The sequence below is a fragment of the Puma concolor genome, chromosome A3 (genome assembly GCF_028749965.1).
Source record: "Puma concolor isolate L17-30 chromosome A3, mPumCon1.1.hap2, whole genome shotgun sequence".
NCBI classification, from domain to species: domain Eukaryota; kingdom Metazoa; phylum Chordata; class Mammalia; order Carnivora; family Felidae; genus Puma; species Puma concolor.
Window position 1 is genome coordinate 7,510,290 of NC_141669.1, and position 12,684 is coordinate 7,522,973.

The 12,684-nt window shown below is 50.8% G+C and overlaps 1 long non-coding RNA gene across 2 annotated transcripts; it reads left to right on the forward strand.

Moving 5' to 3' along the window:
• The first annotated feature begins 46 nt into the window (after positions 1–46).
• LOC147582222 (uncharacterized) lies at positions 47–11,437 on the forward strand. 2 transcript variants are annotated; one of them, XR_015248859.1, is made up of 4 exons: positions 47–4,964; positions 5,514–5,606; positions 10,130–10,327; positions 11,238–11,437. It is a non-coding gene; the product is annotated as an uncharacterized LOC147582222 (long non-coding RNA). The 2 variants fall into 2 exon arrangements; XR_015248858.1 differs by lacking the exons at positions 10,130–10,327; positions 11,238–11,437 and adding an exon at positions 5,935–6,929 and having other exon boundaries at positions 48–4,964.
• The last annotated feature ends 1,247 nt before the right edge of the window (positions 11,438–12,684 follow it).

A 12,684-nucleotide genomic window follows, 5' to 3' on the forward strand; every position in this document is an offset into this window, starting at 1 on the left:
CGCGGCGGGGTGAGGACGAGGTCAGGGTTGGGGGCGGGGACTCGGGAGGGGGTGCGGCCGGGGATTGGAGGTGCGGATGCGGGCCTGGGGTTGGGGGGACTAGAGGGGCGGCCGGAGGACCAGGGTGCAGATCCGGGCTTGAGGGACGTGGATGAGATGCGGAGATGCAGACCCGGGCCTGGGGGACGCGGAGGTGGGGGGCAGACTTCGGCTGGCGCGGATCCGGGCCGGTGGTGAGGGGTCCAGACCCCGAGAGGAGGGCCAGAGCCAGGGGCGGCCGGGAAGGAGGCGGGGGTGCGGCCCTAGCCCGTGCGAGGTGGTGCGGAGCCAGAGCTGAGTGGGGAGCACTGGGGTAGGGGTGGAGGACATCGGAACGGAGCATCCCCTCCTCCTCAGTCGTCTTCTTCGGCTCCTCCTCCCGCCTGGGGTCGGGACCCCCTAGCAGGTCCGCCTGCCGGACTCTCGCTCCGCCGCCCTCGGGGCACTGAAACCACCAGGGCGCGGACAGGCCTTGGGGAGAACTTGACTGGGCTTTTCGTTTATGGGAAACACTCCCCAGGCAAACGCTCAGACAGGCCCGCGAGAGGACGTGATGAGTGTAGGGAGGTGACATCACAGCCTTGCCCCACCAGAGCCCCACCATCCCTCAGTGGTTCACCCGGGGGAAGGGGTACAGACACCTGAAGGTTGTGTAAGATGATGAGCAGGGCCTCGCACCTCAGTGGCCCCCCAGCCTCAAATCTCCGCCCCTCTCCCTCCCGCGCACGGAGGGACCTAAGCGGAGACTGAAGGAGCGAAGAAGGGAAGATCCCCATCCAGCCTTTCTTTGAGCCAGCGAGCGAGCTCAGCGGCAGGCAGGGGCGGGCCTCGGCTTCCCGCCCCTCCCCTCCTGCCCCATGCCTGCGCCCGAACGCTGCCCCTCTTACAAAACCCTCGTCATAAAGAGTAATCACTGTTAGGAAAGAAAAATTACAAAAAGGGGGAACAGAGAAAGCATCCTCTCCCCTCCCAGGAAAAAAAAAAAAAAAAGAAGCAAAGGAAATACCAATAGGTACTGACTGTTAATTCTAGCTTTTGGTCATTGGCTAATAAAACGCTTATTCCGAGGGAACTAACCCCCCAAATAAGGGCAGGAGACTCCTCAGAGCTGTCTCCTTCAACCCCAGGGATGTTATTGTTGGTCGTGCCTGTGTTGGATTTACTCTTGATTTCTTTCTCTCTTTCCCACTTACTTAAAAACCCAATTTTTCCAAAGTAAGAGAATGCCAACATCGTGAGCCTTGCTTACCCATCTTGACTTGGAGTCAACCAGAATCCTGACTTGAGTTGCAGAACGATTGGTAAGATGAAATTTAGGCTAACCTTTCCCAACCACGGACTTGAAATGTGACTGTTTTATCACTCCAGGAGTAGGGATTAAAACTTCATGCCGGAGAAAATGGAATAAACATGGGATTCAAGTCCATATACATTTGTCTTATTCTCAACAGACCAAAGAAAGCTTTCTAACTACCGACCCCCCCCTTTTTTTTGACGTGCAGTCTTAACCATCCAGATGTGGGAGATGGGCCCAATATATCATTATTTAAACTCATCTGGGTGTTCTAAGTCCACAGATGTGTCTAATTTGGAAGCTATTGATTTAAGTTTTCTCTTTAAGAAAACAAATCTCATCTTGAAACTCTTTAAGCCTGGAGAAAAAAAAAAAGACATTCAGAGGGAAAAGGACATTCTCTTGAACTAAGTTCAACTAAGATTAATCATCTAAAGGAAAACATGTTTTACTTCGGCCCAAGTAGAGTCTAGTCATGTGACTCATAGTTTAAATACATCCAGAGCTGCTATGTTCACCTCCCAGGGCAACTGATGTCTCTCTGACTTCTCTTGATTCCAATCTTGTTTCCCCAGACTTGTCTAGCTCGCTTGGCTTCGGTAACAGTCACGCCAAAGCCTGTGTTCTTTCCACTTGAGAATCCACTTAAAATCAGCTACATTTGGAGAGCTGGCTTCTATCAAATATGCTAAAAACCCAGATCGATTTTTTTTAGAAGTGTCCCGTAATAAGCAAACAACCTCAGCTTTCCCACATGACTAACACCTACTAAGATCATCTCTAGAAAGAAACAAGAATCTCTTTGTCCCAAGGGATTGGCAAAATCCCGGGAATGTTGGGACATTGGGAATGGGGTCTAATCCTTCCTTAGGAAGCATGGCGGCCACACCTCTTCACCTAAAGGACTTCTTTATGCAGTGGTGGTGGCTGGTGAGGGGGGTGGAAGATGAGGCCCCGCTTGGGAGTCTCTGCTTAACTCTTGGGGAACAATAACTCCCTTGCAGCGAGCAAATGAAACTTTGGGAGAGAACTGTAGTTGCTGATACCTGCAGCAGGAGACGTGGCCCGACTGATGTTTTCCTTGGCCACAGAACTAACCGGGCATCTGGAGATGAAGCCGGTCCTCTTCTCACCACAGCCCAAGGACCACCCCCCATTTAAAGCCCAAATCAAGCGCCCTGCTTCAAGGACTCTCCAGATCTCCTCTCCCTGCTCGGGAGGGAGCAGGGGCCTCCACAATCGTCCACCATTCCCGATGCATCACCAGCGGTTAGGTAGGAAAGATACACCGTGTAGGGTCTGGTTATTAGGAATATACAGGAAGTATTTATGGTCAGACAAAAAATGATGCAGCATTTGAAACACAGGCCAGCCATGTTTCTATTTTCAATGCTTAGTAACTTGAGAGAGCCACAATGCTATCAATTATTGCTGATTCGTTTGGAGGGCAGTATCTCATAATTGCTATTGTCTTCTTGCAAAGCGTCCAAGCTTTTGCATTTGGTCTCATGGTTTCACCAGTGAGAGGGGTGGGGAGAAAGGAAGAGGCAACGCTATTCATTAAGGCTAATTAATGAGTTACAGAACTCTCTGGCAGTGCCTACTCAGAAATCTTGGGGCACCTGAGTGGCTCAGTCAGGCGTCTGACTTTGGCTCAGGTCGTGATCTCATGGTTCGTGGGTTCGAGCCCCTGGTCGGGCTCTGTGCTGACAGCTCGGAGCCTGGAGCCTGCGTGGGGTTCTGTGTCTCCCTCTCTCTCTGTCCCTCCCCCCGCTTACATTCTGCCTTTCTCTCTTCCAAAAACACGTAAAACATTTTTTTTAAAAAGAAATCTTAAGTCCTCAGAGTTGGCATGCATACATCACGATAGATTCTATAACATTGTAAAAAGTTGTGATCATGTGCGGTAAAACTTGGGTGACTCCTACCCCTCTTAAAAGGTGGAAAAGCAGGGTTTAAGATGCAGGCTTTCGGGGCGCCCGGGTGGCTCAGTCGGCTAAGCGTCCGACTTCGGCTCAGGTCATGATCTCCCAGTTCGTGAGTTCGAGCCCCGCGTCGGGCTCTGTGCTGACAGCTCAGAGCCTGGAGCCTGCTTCACATTCTGTGTCTCCCTCTCTCTCTCTCTGCCCCTCCCCAGCTCGCACTCTGTCTCTCTCAAAAATGAACATTAAAATATTAAAAAAAAAAAAACCCACAAACCAAACCATGAAATGTCCAACTTTAAGTTCAAACATCCCCACGAGGAACGGCGACTCTGCAGTGTGGAAACTGCTGTTAGGCTGGTCCCCTCTGCACAGAACCAGCCCGTGGCCCCAGAGAGCTGGGAGGATGCGTCCATTCCTGCTTCTCCTGGGAGGCCTGAGAATTTTCCAGTGAACTCAGCAGTGAAAGGAACAGAAGTCTCCAGTTAAAGCTCGAGTTAAATATTAAGTTTGCTCAGCCCTTTCATTCACAGTGTTTTAACTTTACGTGGTACTGAAGTCCTGGCCTGTGAATTATTTGCACAGGTCCTCCTGCTGGGAAGGACCTCCCGTCCTGTGGAATTCAATCAACCATCACCCAGGGGGCACAGCTGGCACTTCCTGGTCCCTTTACAGACCTTGGTTCCTTAAAGGAGCCTCTCCACAACCTCCTTCCTCCGTTTTATGGACGGCAAAGCCGAGGCTCAGAGGAGCAGTGGACTTGCCTAAGGTCTTGAAGCTAGGAAGTCGCAACGGTGGGACTCGAACCCAAGTCCGTCGAGTCCCCATGGTCTTTTTGTTATGCTGGCTCCACCCAGATATCGAGAAAATCAGCAGAATAGACAAACTGACCTCCGTGTAAGGAATGACCACCCTGGTACCCAGAGTTACCATGTAGGTACGGGTGACCAACCGTCTCTGTTTGCCCAGGACCGAGCGTATTCCTGGGTTGTGGGACTTTCGACCCATGAGTTGGTCACCCCACACGTAGGGTTGTACAGATTATTTACTGAACAAAAGCGCTTGTCCCAGGAGCAGGAAGAGGCTGCCGTTCAGCCATGCTCCACGCACCCAGCTGTCCCCTGTGCATCAGGGCTGTGTCCCCTCCCCGCCAAGGAAGGTGCAGTGTGGACTAGCAGAGGCCCAAGGGCAGCCTGTCTCAAGATGAGCCACATTGGCATGGGGATTATTTTGAGCTGAAGGCAACTGAGACCCTACAGGCTCAAGAGAAACGTTTGCCCCTCTTTCAACTACATAAAAGAATCTAAATCAGAGGATCTTTCCAGAAATAAGGGTTATTACCAGAGATAAGTTTTATCTTGAGTGACCCATCTGTATGGCAGGGCAAATGTTGGTTTTCCAAACATGTACTCCTTTTCAGCTTCCTGTGAATTACATTCTTTCCCTTTGGAGTCTGAGACCCCTACCCCCTTCTCCTTAGTTCAGAATGGCATACGTACCTCATTTTGCCTGTCTTTGGAATTTCCACGTCTGTGTGGATTCCCTGTACGTATGCTATTAAATCTGCTTTCCTCCTCTCCTCCTGATTCTTAGTCCAGCTAGAATGACCCTTGAAGGGGACAGGAATTCTTGCTTCCTGATGCTGGCTACGGTCCCACCAACTCCTCTGACATTACTAACCCAGAAGTTTAAGCAGATGAGTAATCAAGGTAATGTCTTCATTTGGTTTTTTTTTTTTTTTTTTTGAGACAGAGAGAGAAAAGTGATCGAGGGGCACAGAGAAAAAGAGAGAGAATCCTACAAGGGGCAGAGAGAGAGAAGTGGAGCTCACCCAAAGTGGGACTCGAACTCACAAACTGTGAGCTCATGCCCTGAGTCAGATGCTTAACCGACTGAGCCACCCAGGCGCCCGGGTAATGTTCTCATTTTAAACTAAACTTTCGACCCTCTTTGGCCAGAGAATTTCTCCTAGTCCCCCCCCCCCACCCCCCCACATACACACACTATCAAACACAAATTCCTAACCGTGTTCTTACAAACTAGACCTGTCACAGATGGGAAGTGAAACTGGAGGGCTATGGTAGATCTAGAATGCTCCGTCTGATAGCAAGCCTGTCCTCCTGGGTATATGGTAGGAATGCACTTTCCATCTTGGAATCTCCAGCCAATGACTCGTGAGCAAAACTGAATGCGTCGCTTCTGGGCTACGGCCATCAGTTCTGCTGAAAGTTCTCAAATGGTCTTCCTCTGTGCCACAGTGAGGGCAACGTTCAAGATGGCGGCAGCTCTGTCCCAGGGGTCCTGTCACTGAACAGATCCCCTGGCTAACGTGCGATCGACATGGAGCCTAGGTAAGAACTAAATATTTACTGTTAAAAGCCAGTTGTCCTTGGGGGGCGTTTCTCACTGTGGCATAACCCAGCCTCGCTGCGCTCCATGGCGAAGAAGCTTACACTTGATTCTGTGAACTACATGTGGGGCTCTGGAGGGGAGTGTGGTCAGGCTTGCAGTTTCCAAAGACCACTCTACTCTATCTCACTGGGGTTGTTAAACATAAATAAGTTTAATAACAGGGCTTAAATATATTCTTATGTATATTCCTCAATATATTCTTAGAAACTACGATTTTTTTTTTTAACTTTGATCTTTTTTTTTTGGTAAACGTTACTTTAATGGTAGTTGTGATGGTTGGTTCTATGTGTCAACTTCACGGAGCTAAGGGATGCCCAAACAGCTGGTGAAACATCATTTGTGGGAGCGTCTGGGAGAGTGTTTCCAGAAGACATTAGCATTTGAATCGGCAGATCGGGTAAAGAGATGTCTTCACCTGTGTGGCCGAAGGTTCTGATCAGAACAGAAAGGAGGAAGGGTGAGTTCTCACTCTCAGCTTGGGGACCCCATCTTCTCCTGCCCTTGGACATTGGCGCTCTCCGCTCTCAAGCCTTTCGGACTCGGACTGAATTGTGCCACCAGCTTTCTGGGTTATCCAGCTTGCAGACGAGAGAGGGTGGGCCTTCTCAACCTCTACCATCATGTAAGCAACTCCTGTACTAAGCCTCCTCTTACATATATGTCACTCTGTATATCCTATGGGTTCTGTTTCTCCGGAGAACCCTGGCTAATACAGGAAGCCGCGAAAAATCTCCTGAGTGATACAAAAAACAAATTTATTGTCCTACGTTGATTAAAAGTCAACACTTCCAGTCGGGCCGTATGGGGCTTTCTCAGCCACGCTGCCGGCCCCAAGGTTCTGCATAGTTTTGTGCCCTCCCAACCCTGCAGTAGTAGATCAACACAGCCCGCAGGCTCCCTTCTGGGCAAACAGACCTGGAAGATAGTGGGGGGCTGGGCAAGGAAGGGGTCAGCGACAGCAGGAAGTGAGCTCTGCCCTGGCTAGAGGCCAGCAGTCCTTCTGGATCAGAAGCCACCATTCAAGACACTTCTCTAAAGAAGACCTCCGGATGGCCCACAGGCACATGAGAAGATGCTCAACGTCGCTCCTCATCAGGGAAATACAAATCAAAACCACACTCAGATATCACCTCACGCCGATCAGAGTGGCCAAAATGAACAAATCGGGAGACTATAGATGCTGGAGAGGATGTGGAGAAACGGGAACCCTCTTGCACTGTTGGTGGGAATGCAAATTGGTGCAGCCGCTCTGGAAAGCAGTGTGGAGGTTCCTCAGAAAATTAAAAATAGACTTACCCTAGGACCCAGCAATAGCACTGCTAGGAATTGACCCAAGGGATCCAGGAGTGCTGATGCAGAGGGGCACTTGTACCCCAATGTTTAGAGCAGCACTCTCAACAATAGCCAAATTATGGAAAGAGCCTAAATCTCCATCAACTGATGAATGGATAAAGAAATTGTGGTTTATATACACAATGGAGTACTACGTGGCAATGAGAAAGAATGAAATCTGGCCGTTTGTAGCAACGTGGATGGAACTGGAGAGTGTGATGCTAAGTGAAATAAGCCATACAGAGAAAGACAGATACCATATGGTTTCACTCTTGTGTGGATCCTGAGAAACTTAACAGAAACCCATGGGGGAGGGGAAGGAAAAAAAAAAAGAGGTTAGAGTGGGAGAGAGCCAAAGCATAAGAGACTCTTAAAAACTGAGAACAGGGCGCCTGGGTGGCGCAGTCAGTTAAGCGTCCGACTTCAGCCAGGTCACGATCTCACGGTCCGTGAGTTCGAGCCCCGCGTCGGGCTCTGGGCTGATGGCTCAGAGCCTGGAGCCTGTTTCCGATTCTGTGTCTCCCTCTCTCTCTGCCCCTCGCCCGTTCATGCTCTGTCTCTCTCTGTCCCAAAAATAAAAAAAAAAAAAAAAAAAAAAAAAACGTTGAAAAAAAAAAAACTGAGAACAAACTGAGGGTTGACGGGGGGTGGGAGGGAGGGGAGGGTGGGTGATGGGTATTGAGAAGGGCACCTGTTGGGATGAGCACTGGGTGTTGTATGGAAACCAATTTGACAATAATTTTCATATATTGAAAAAAAAATAAACGCTTAAGGCAGACTCAAAAAAAAAAAAAAAAAGCTGCCATTCAGAGGTTTGCTTGTTTCCACTCATTTGATTCTGTGTTAAAATGGCAACACCCGGGATGCCTGTGTGGTTCAGTCGGTTAAGCATCCGACTTCGGCTCAGGTCATGATCTCACAGTTGAGCCCCGCGTTGGGCTCTGTGCCGACAGCTCGGAGCCTGGAGCCTGCTTCGGATTCTGTGTCTCCCTCTCTCCGCCCCATCCCTGCTTGTGCTCTGTCTCTCTCTGTCTTTCAAAAATGAATAAACATAAAATAATTTTTTTTAAATAATAATAAAGTATATTTACCACCTGGCCTGTCCCAGAAAGTTTGCCAATTCCTGGTTTAGTTGAAAGACATGTGAGTTGTCACCCGTTTGTTCCGGATGACAGTTTATTCATGAAAGAAACAGTTAATATTAACCACCTGCGATCTTTATTTAACTTATTTCTGCCTTCATACCGAACTGCGTTCTCACCAGAGGCCTTGGGTGGGCGCGTTGAGCTATGCAATCCAAAGTAAAAGGTTCTTGTGGACCAACCAGCCTTCCCAGTTTTCACATTCCTTCTTTTGTAGGAACCAGAAGTTAGATCTGCAAGTCATTATTTTTCTACTTGTACTGGTTTTTTCCGTCACAGATGAAATGTTGAAGGCATTCCCCTCCCCTCATTCTTTCTCTCATTCCGACACAAATAAGGGGAAAAAAATCTTTTTTTTTTTTTTTTGCTTTCCAGTTCTGCAAACCTCAACACTGGGAATGTATCAAAGTTATTTTATTTTTTTTTTTTTTAAATTTTTTTTTTTTTTTCAACGTTTATTTATTTTTGGGACAGAGAGAGACAGAGCATGAACGGGCGAGGGGCAGAGAGAGAGGGAGACACAGAATCGGAAACAGGCTCCAGGCTCCGAGCCATCAGCCCAGAGCCCGACGCGGGGCTCGAACTCACGGACCGCGAGATCGTGACCTGGCTGAAGTCGGACGCTTAACCGACTGCGCCACCCAGGCGCCCCTATCAAAGTTATTTTAACCCATATAGGAATACATATCCAATTACGCTTCGATTCCTTGAACTGAAAACAAACTCGTTATACCAAAAGGAAATCATCAGAGAAGAAACTCAATCTGCTCGAACAAGTGTCCGCCCCACGTGCATTCAATGTGATTAACTCTACAAGTATTTGTAAAACACATCGCGATAAACTTGGGGACTAAACAAATAAGTGATCCATAATCCCTACCCCCCAGAACTCGGGAAGAGACAGCTGTGTTAAATAAATAATCAAGGTAAAGGGAGGCACGGGAAAGAACAGGTACAAAACAGAGAGGAAGGAGAGGTAACAGAAGCGAATAATAAGTCTGAGAGAGCTCAGGAGAGCGTCACAGAGAAAACACCAGAGTGGGGTTTTAAATTTTGGGTTTTTTTTGTTTTTTTTTTAATTTTTTTTTTCAACGTTTATTTATTTTTGGGACCGAGAGAGACAGAGCATGAACGGGGGAGGGGCAGAGAGAGAGAGGGAGACACAGAATCGGAAACAGGCTCCAGGCTCTGAGCCATCAGCCCAGAGCCCGACGCGGGGCTCGAACTCCCGGACCGCGAGATCGTGACCTGGCTGAAGTTGGACGCTTAACCGACTGCGCCACCCAGGCGCCCCTAAATTTTGTTTTTTAATGTTTATTTTTATTTTTGAGAGAGAGAGAGAGGAGGAGGAGGGGCAGAGAGAGAGAGGGAGACGCAGAATCCAAAACAGGCTCCAGGCTCCGAGCTGTCAGCACAGAGCCCGATGTGGGGCTCGAACCCACCAACTGTGAGATCACGACCTGAGCCGAAATCGGATGCTTAACCAACTGAGCCCCCCAGGTGCTCCCGGAGTGGGGTGTTAAAAGAGGAGCAGAAGGTGAGTGTCCAGAAGCAGGGGTGAAGGCCTGGAGATGTGGAAAGCATGGAACATTTGGAAGCTTGGGGGGTGAGGGCCGAGAAATGAGAGCCGGTGCCCTCTTCCAAATGCCCTCATGGACACTTAGCCTTCTTCTCTGGTGGAGAAAACCGCAACCTGATTTTTAAGTAGAATCCTGTGTTTGGGGGCGCCGGGATGGCTCAGTCGGTTAAGTGTCCAGCTCTTGATTTCGGCTCAGGTCATGGGATCAAGCCCCACATGGGGCTCTGCGCTGAGAGTGGAACCTGCTTGAGATTCTCTCTCTCCCTCTTTCTCTCTACTCCTCCCCTGCTCACACACACTCTCTTTCTCATAACTAACTAACTAACTAAAGAAAGCAAAAATTTTTTTTAAATCCTGCATGTGGACAAAATGAAATCCTCAAGTACAGAAAGGCTTCTCTCCACCCCAGCTCATCGACTCCTCCCAGTGCCCACGTCATTCTGCCACTTGGAGCGTGGCCCTCACGGTCCCATGCCGGCGCTGTGTTCTAGACGGGCGCGGGGAGGATGGGCACACAGCTGTAGAGTCGGCCCCGGAAGGATCCTGGGAAGCACACGCTCCGAACAGAGTCCTGAAGAAGGAAACGTGACTCACCCAAGGTCCCGCGGTAAGGATTTCAGATGTATCATTTATTGAGGGCTCCGGTGCCCCCACATCCTGCAAGGTTCTGATGGTTTGACCCTTGGCGGCATTATGGGGTAGATCCTGTAGTTCCCCCCACTTGACAGGCAGGGCACTGAGGCTCAGAGAGCCCAAGACGCTTACCCACAGTCGCACAGCTCATCAGGACCAGAGCCTCCGGCAGTCTCCGTGCAAAGCCCCTGCTCCCCTAACACCCGTCCTAATGCTAAGGCCAGGTGTCGTGGTCCCTGGCTGTGCCCTCCACCACCAGCGGGCCACCCCAACTAGCAGACCAGTAGACAGTAGCACAGCTTTGGTGACACGTATAAAGCACGTGCCCTTGTCCTCTGAGGTGCCTCTCTCCGCGACCCAGGCTGGGTCGGCATCTTCCAGCCCCTGGAAAGACCCCAGCCCATCTTCGGTGCGCACGACCCGGCACCCTCGTGCCCACCTCGAGCGGCCAAGTGCAGAAGAGAGTTACGTGCCCGTGCCATGGTCACCGGGCCATCAGACTCTGCCCGATTGGAACAGGGCCAGCTACACCACCGTGGTGGTAGTACCCAAACCCAGCACTCAGCGAGCCGCTCACGTGCCTCTGGCTACAGGCTGCAGAACTCTGGGGGGGGGCAGGGGGCCTGGGGGGGAGGGGGCGAGGTGGGGTGAGGAGGGGCAGAGAGGCTCTCCCTGCCTGACGGTCGCAGTGTTTTTCAGCCTCAGGAGCAAATCGCCGAGTCAGTACTTTGGTCCTGGCCGAGCTCAGGAGAGCCTTTCCCAGAAGCCTTAGCCTTCTGGGTTTTGTTGGGGCACCACATGGGGACGTTTTGCCGCCCCCCCCAGACCCATCTCTGGTGGGGTTTTTTTGTTTTTGTCTTGTTGTAAGATTTTATTTGTTTCAGTAATCTCTGCACCCAACATGGGGCCCGAACCCGCAACTCCAAGATCAAGAGTCACCTGCTGCACTGACGGGAGACCCCCCTGCCCCCCGCCCCGCCAGCTCTGTTGATAGAAGTGGCCTTGGTGTCCAGGGATTGGCAGTTCCCGAGGCCAAGAGCTCTGCCGTGAGCAGGGGACGAGGGCGGCGGGCCAGGCCAGGGAGAGAGTCCTGCTTTGGCTGCTCCTCTCTTGGTGCTGGCTGCCTGGGTGGGCGGCCAGAGCTCCACCTGTATCCCACACCCCCACCCCAGACCCTTGTCCAGACCTGGAGCCCAAGAGGAAAGAAGAGAGATGCCAGGCAGTTAACAAGGAGATGGAGAAAGTGTCTCAGGGGCGCCTGGGTGGCTCAGTCGGTTGAGCGTCCGACCTCGGCTCAGGTCATGACCTCGCAGTGCGTGAGTTCGAGCCCCGCGTCGGGCTCTGTGCTGATGCCTCGGAGCCCGGGGCCGGCTTCGTATTCTGTGTCTCCCTCTCTCTCCGCCCCTCCCCTGCTCACGCTCCGTCTCTCTTTCCTTCAAAGATAAATGAACATTAAAAAAAATAAAAAGAAAGTGTCTCAGGTTGGAGACTAAGGAGATGTGGTAACAACACACAGGGAGGGGTCCCGCATCGCAAAAATGACAGCAGGGAAGATTCAGGAAATTGGAATCAAGCCCGCAGGAACGTTAATAGTGTGGTACCACGGTCAGCGTCTTGGTTGTGTAATCATACTATGGCCGTGCCACGTGGTAACAGTGGGGGAAGCTGGGTGCCCTCCGGAAACACCCTGTACTATCGCGACAACTCTTCCGTAGGTCTAAAATGATTTCCAAATAAAATGCTCAAAGCTTGTGTATTTTTCTGCATGAGAATTAAAGGAGGCACTACTGCCTTTCCTAACGGGGGACATCAGCAAACAATTTTGTCAGGCTGCCTTATTTCTTTGCCCTTCCCACCGTGACACACACCGCGGCCACGGGGCAAAGGTCCAAGGAGGCGGTGGGGAAACAGAAGAGAGAGCGGCCGGCCTCTTCTTCATGCTTCGACATTTTCCTAAATTCTCTATTATTCCTTTATTGTTGATTGTTAATTCTTCATTGTTGCTCAGGCCAAAAAACTTGGGGTCATCCGTGGCTCCTCCCACTCACATCCCACCTTCACACATCGGCAGTTCCGTCAGTTCCGCCTTCCGGTTACGTATCCGGACCATCCTGGCCACCTCCATTGCCCTCTCCCGTTCCTCGACAGCCTCCCTGGTCTCCTTGCCCATCCCCGGTCATGCCAGACACACGCCCACCCCAGGGCCTTTGCACTGACCGCATCTGTGTCACTCTGTCAGAAAGGGGCACAGCTCACGTCCATCCACATGGATGAATCCTGCTGAGTCCCGTTTCATCATTGCAGGGAGGCCTATTTTAAGTCAACCCCCAC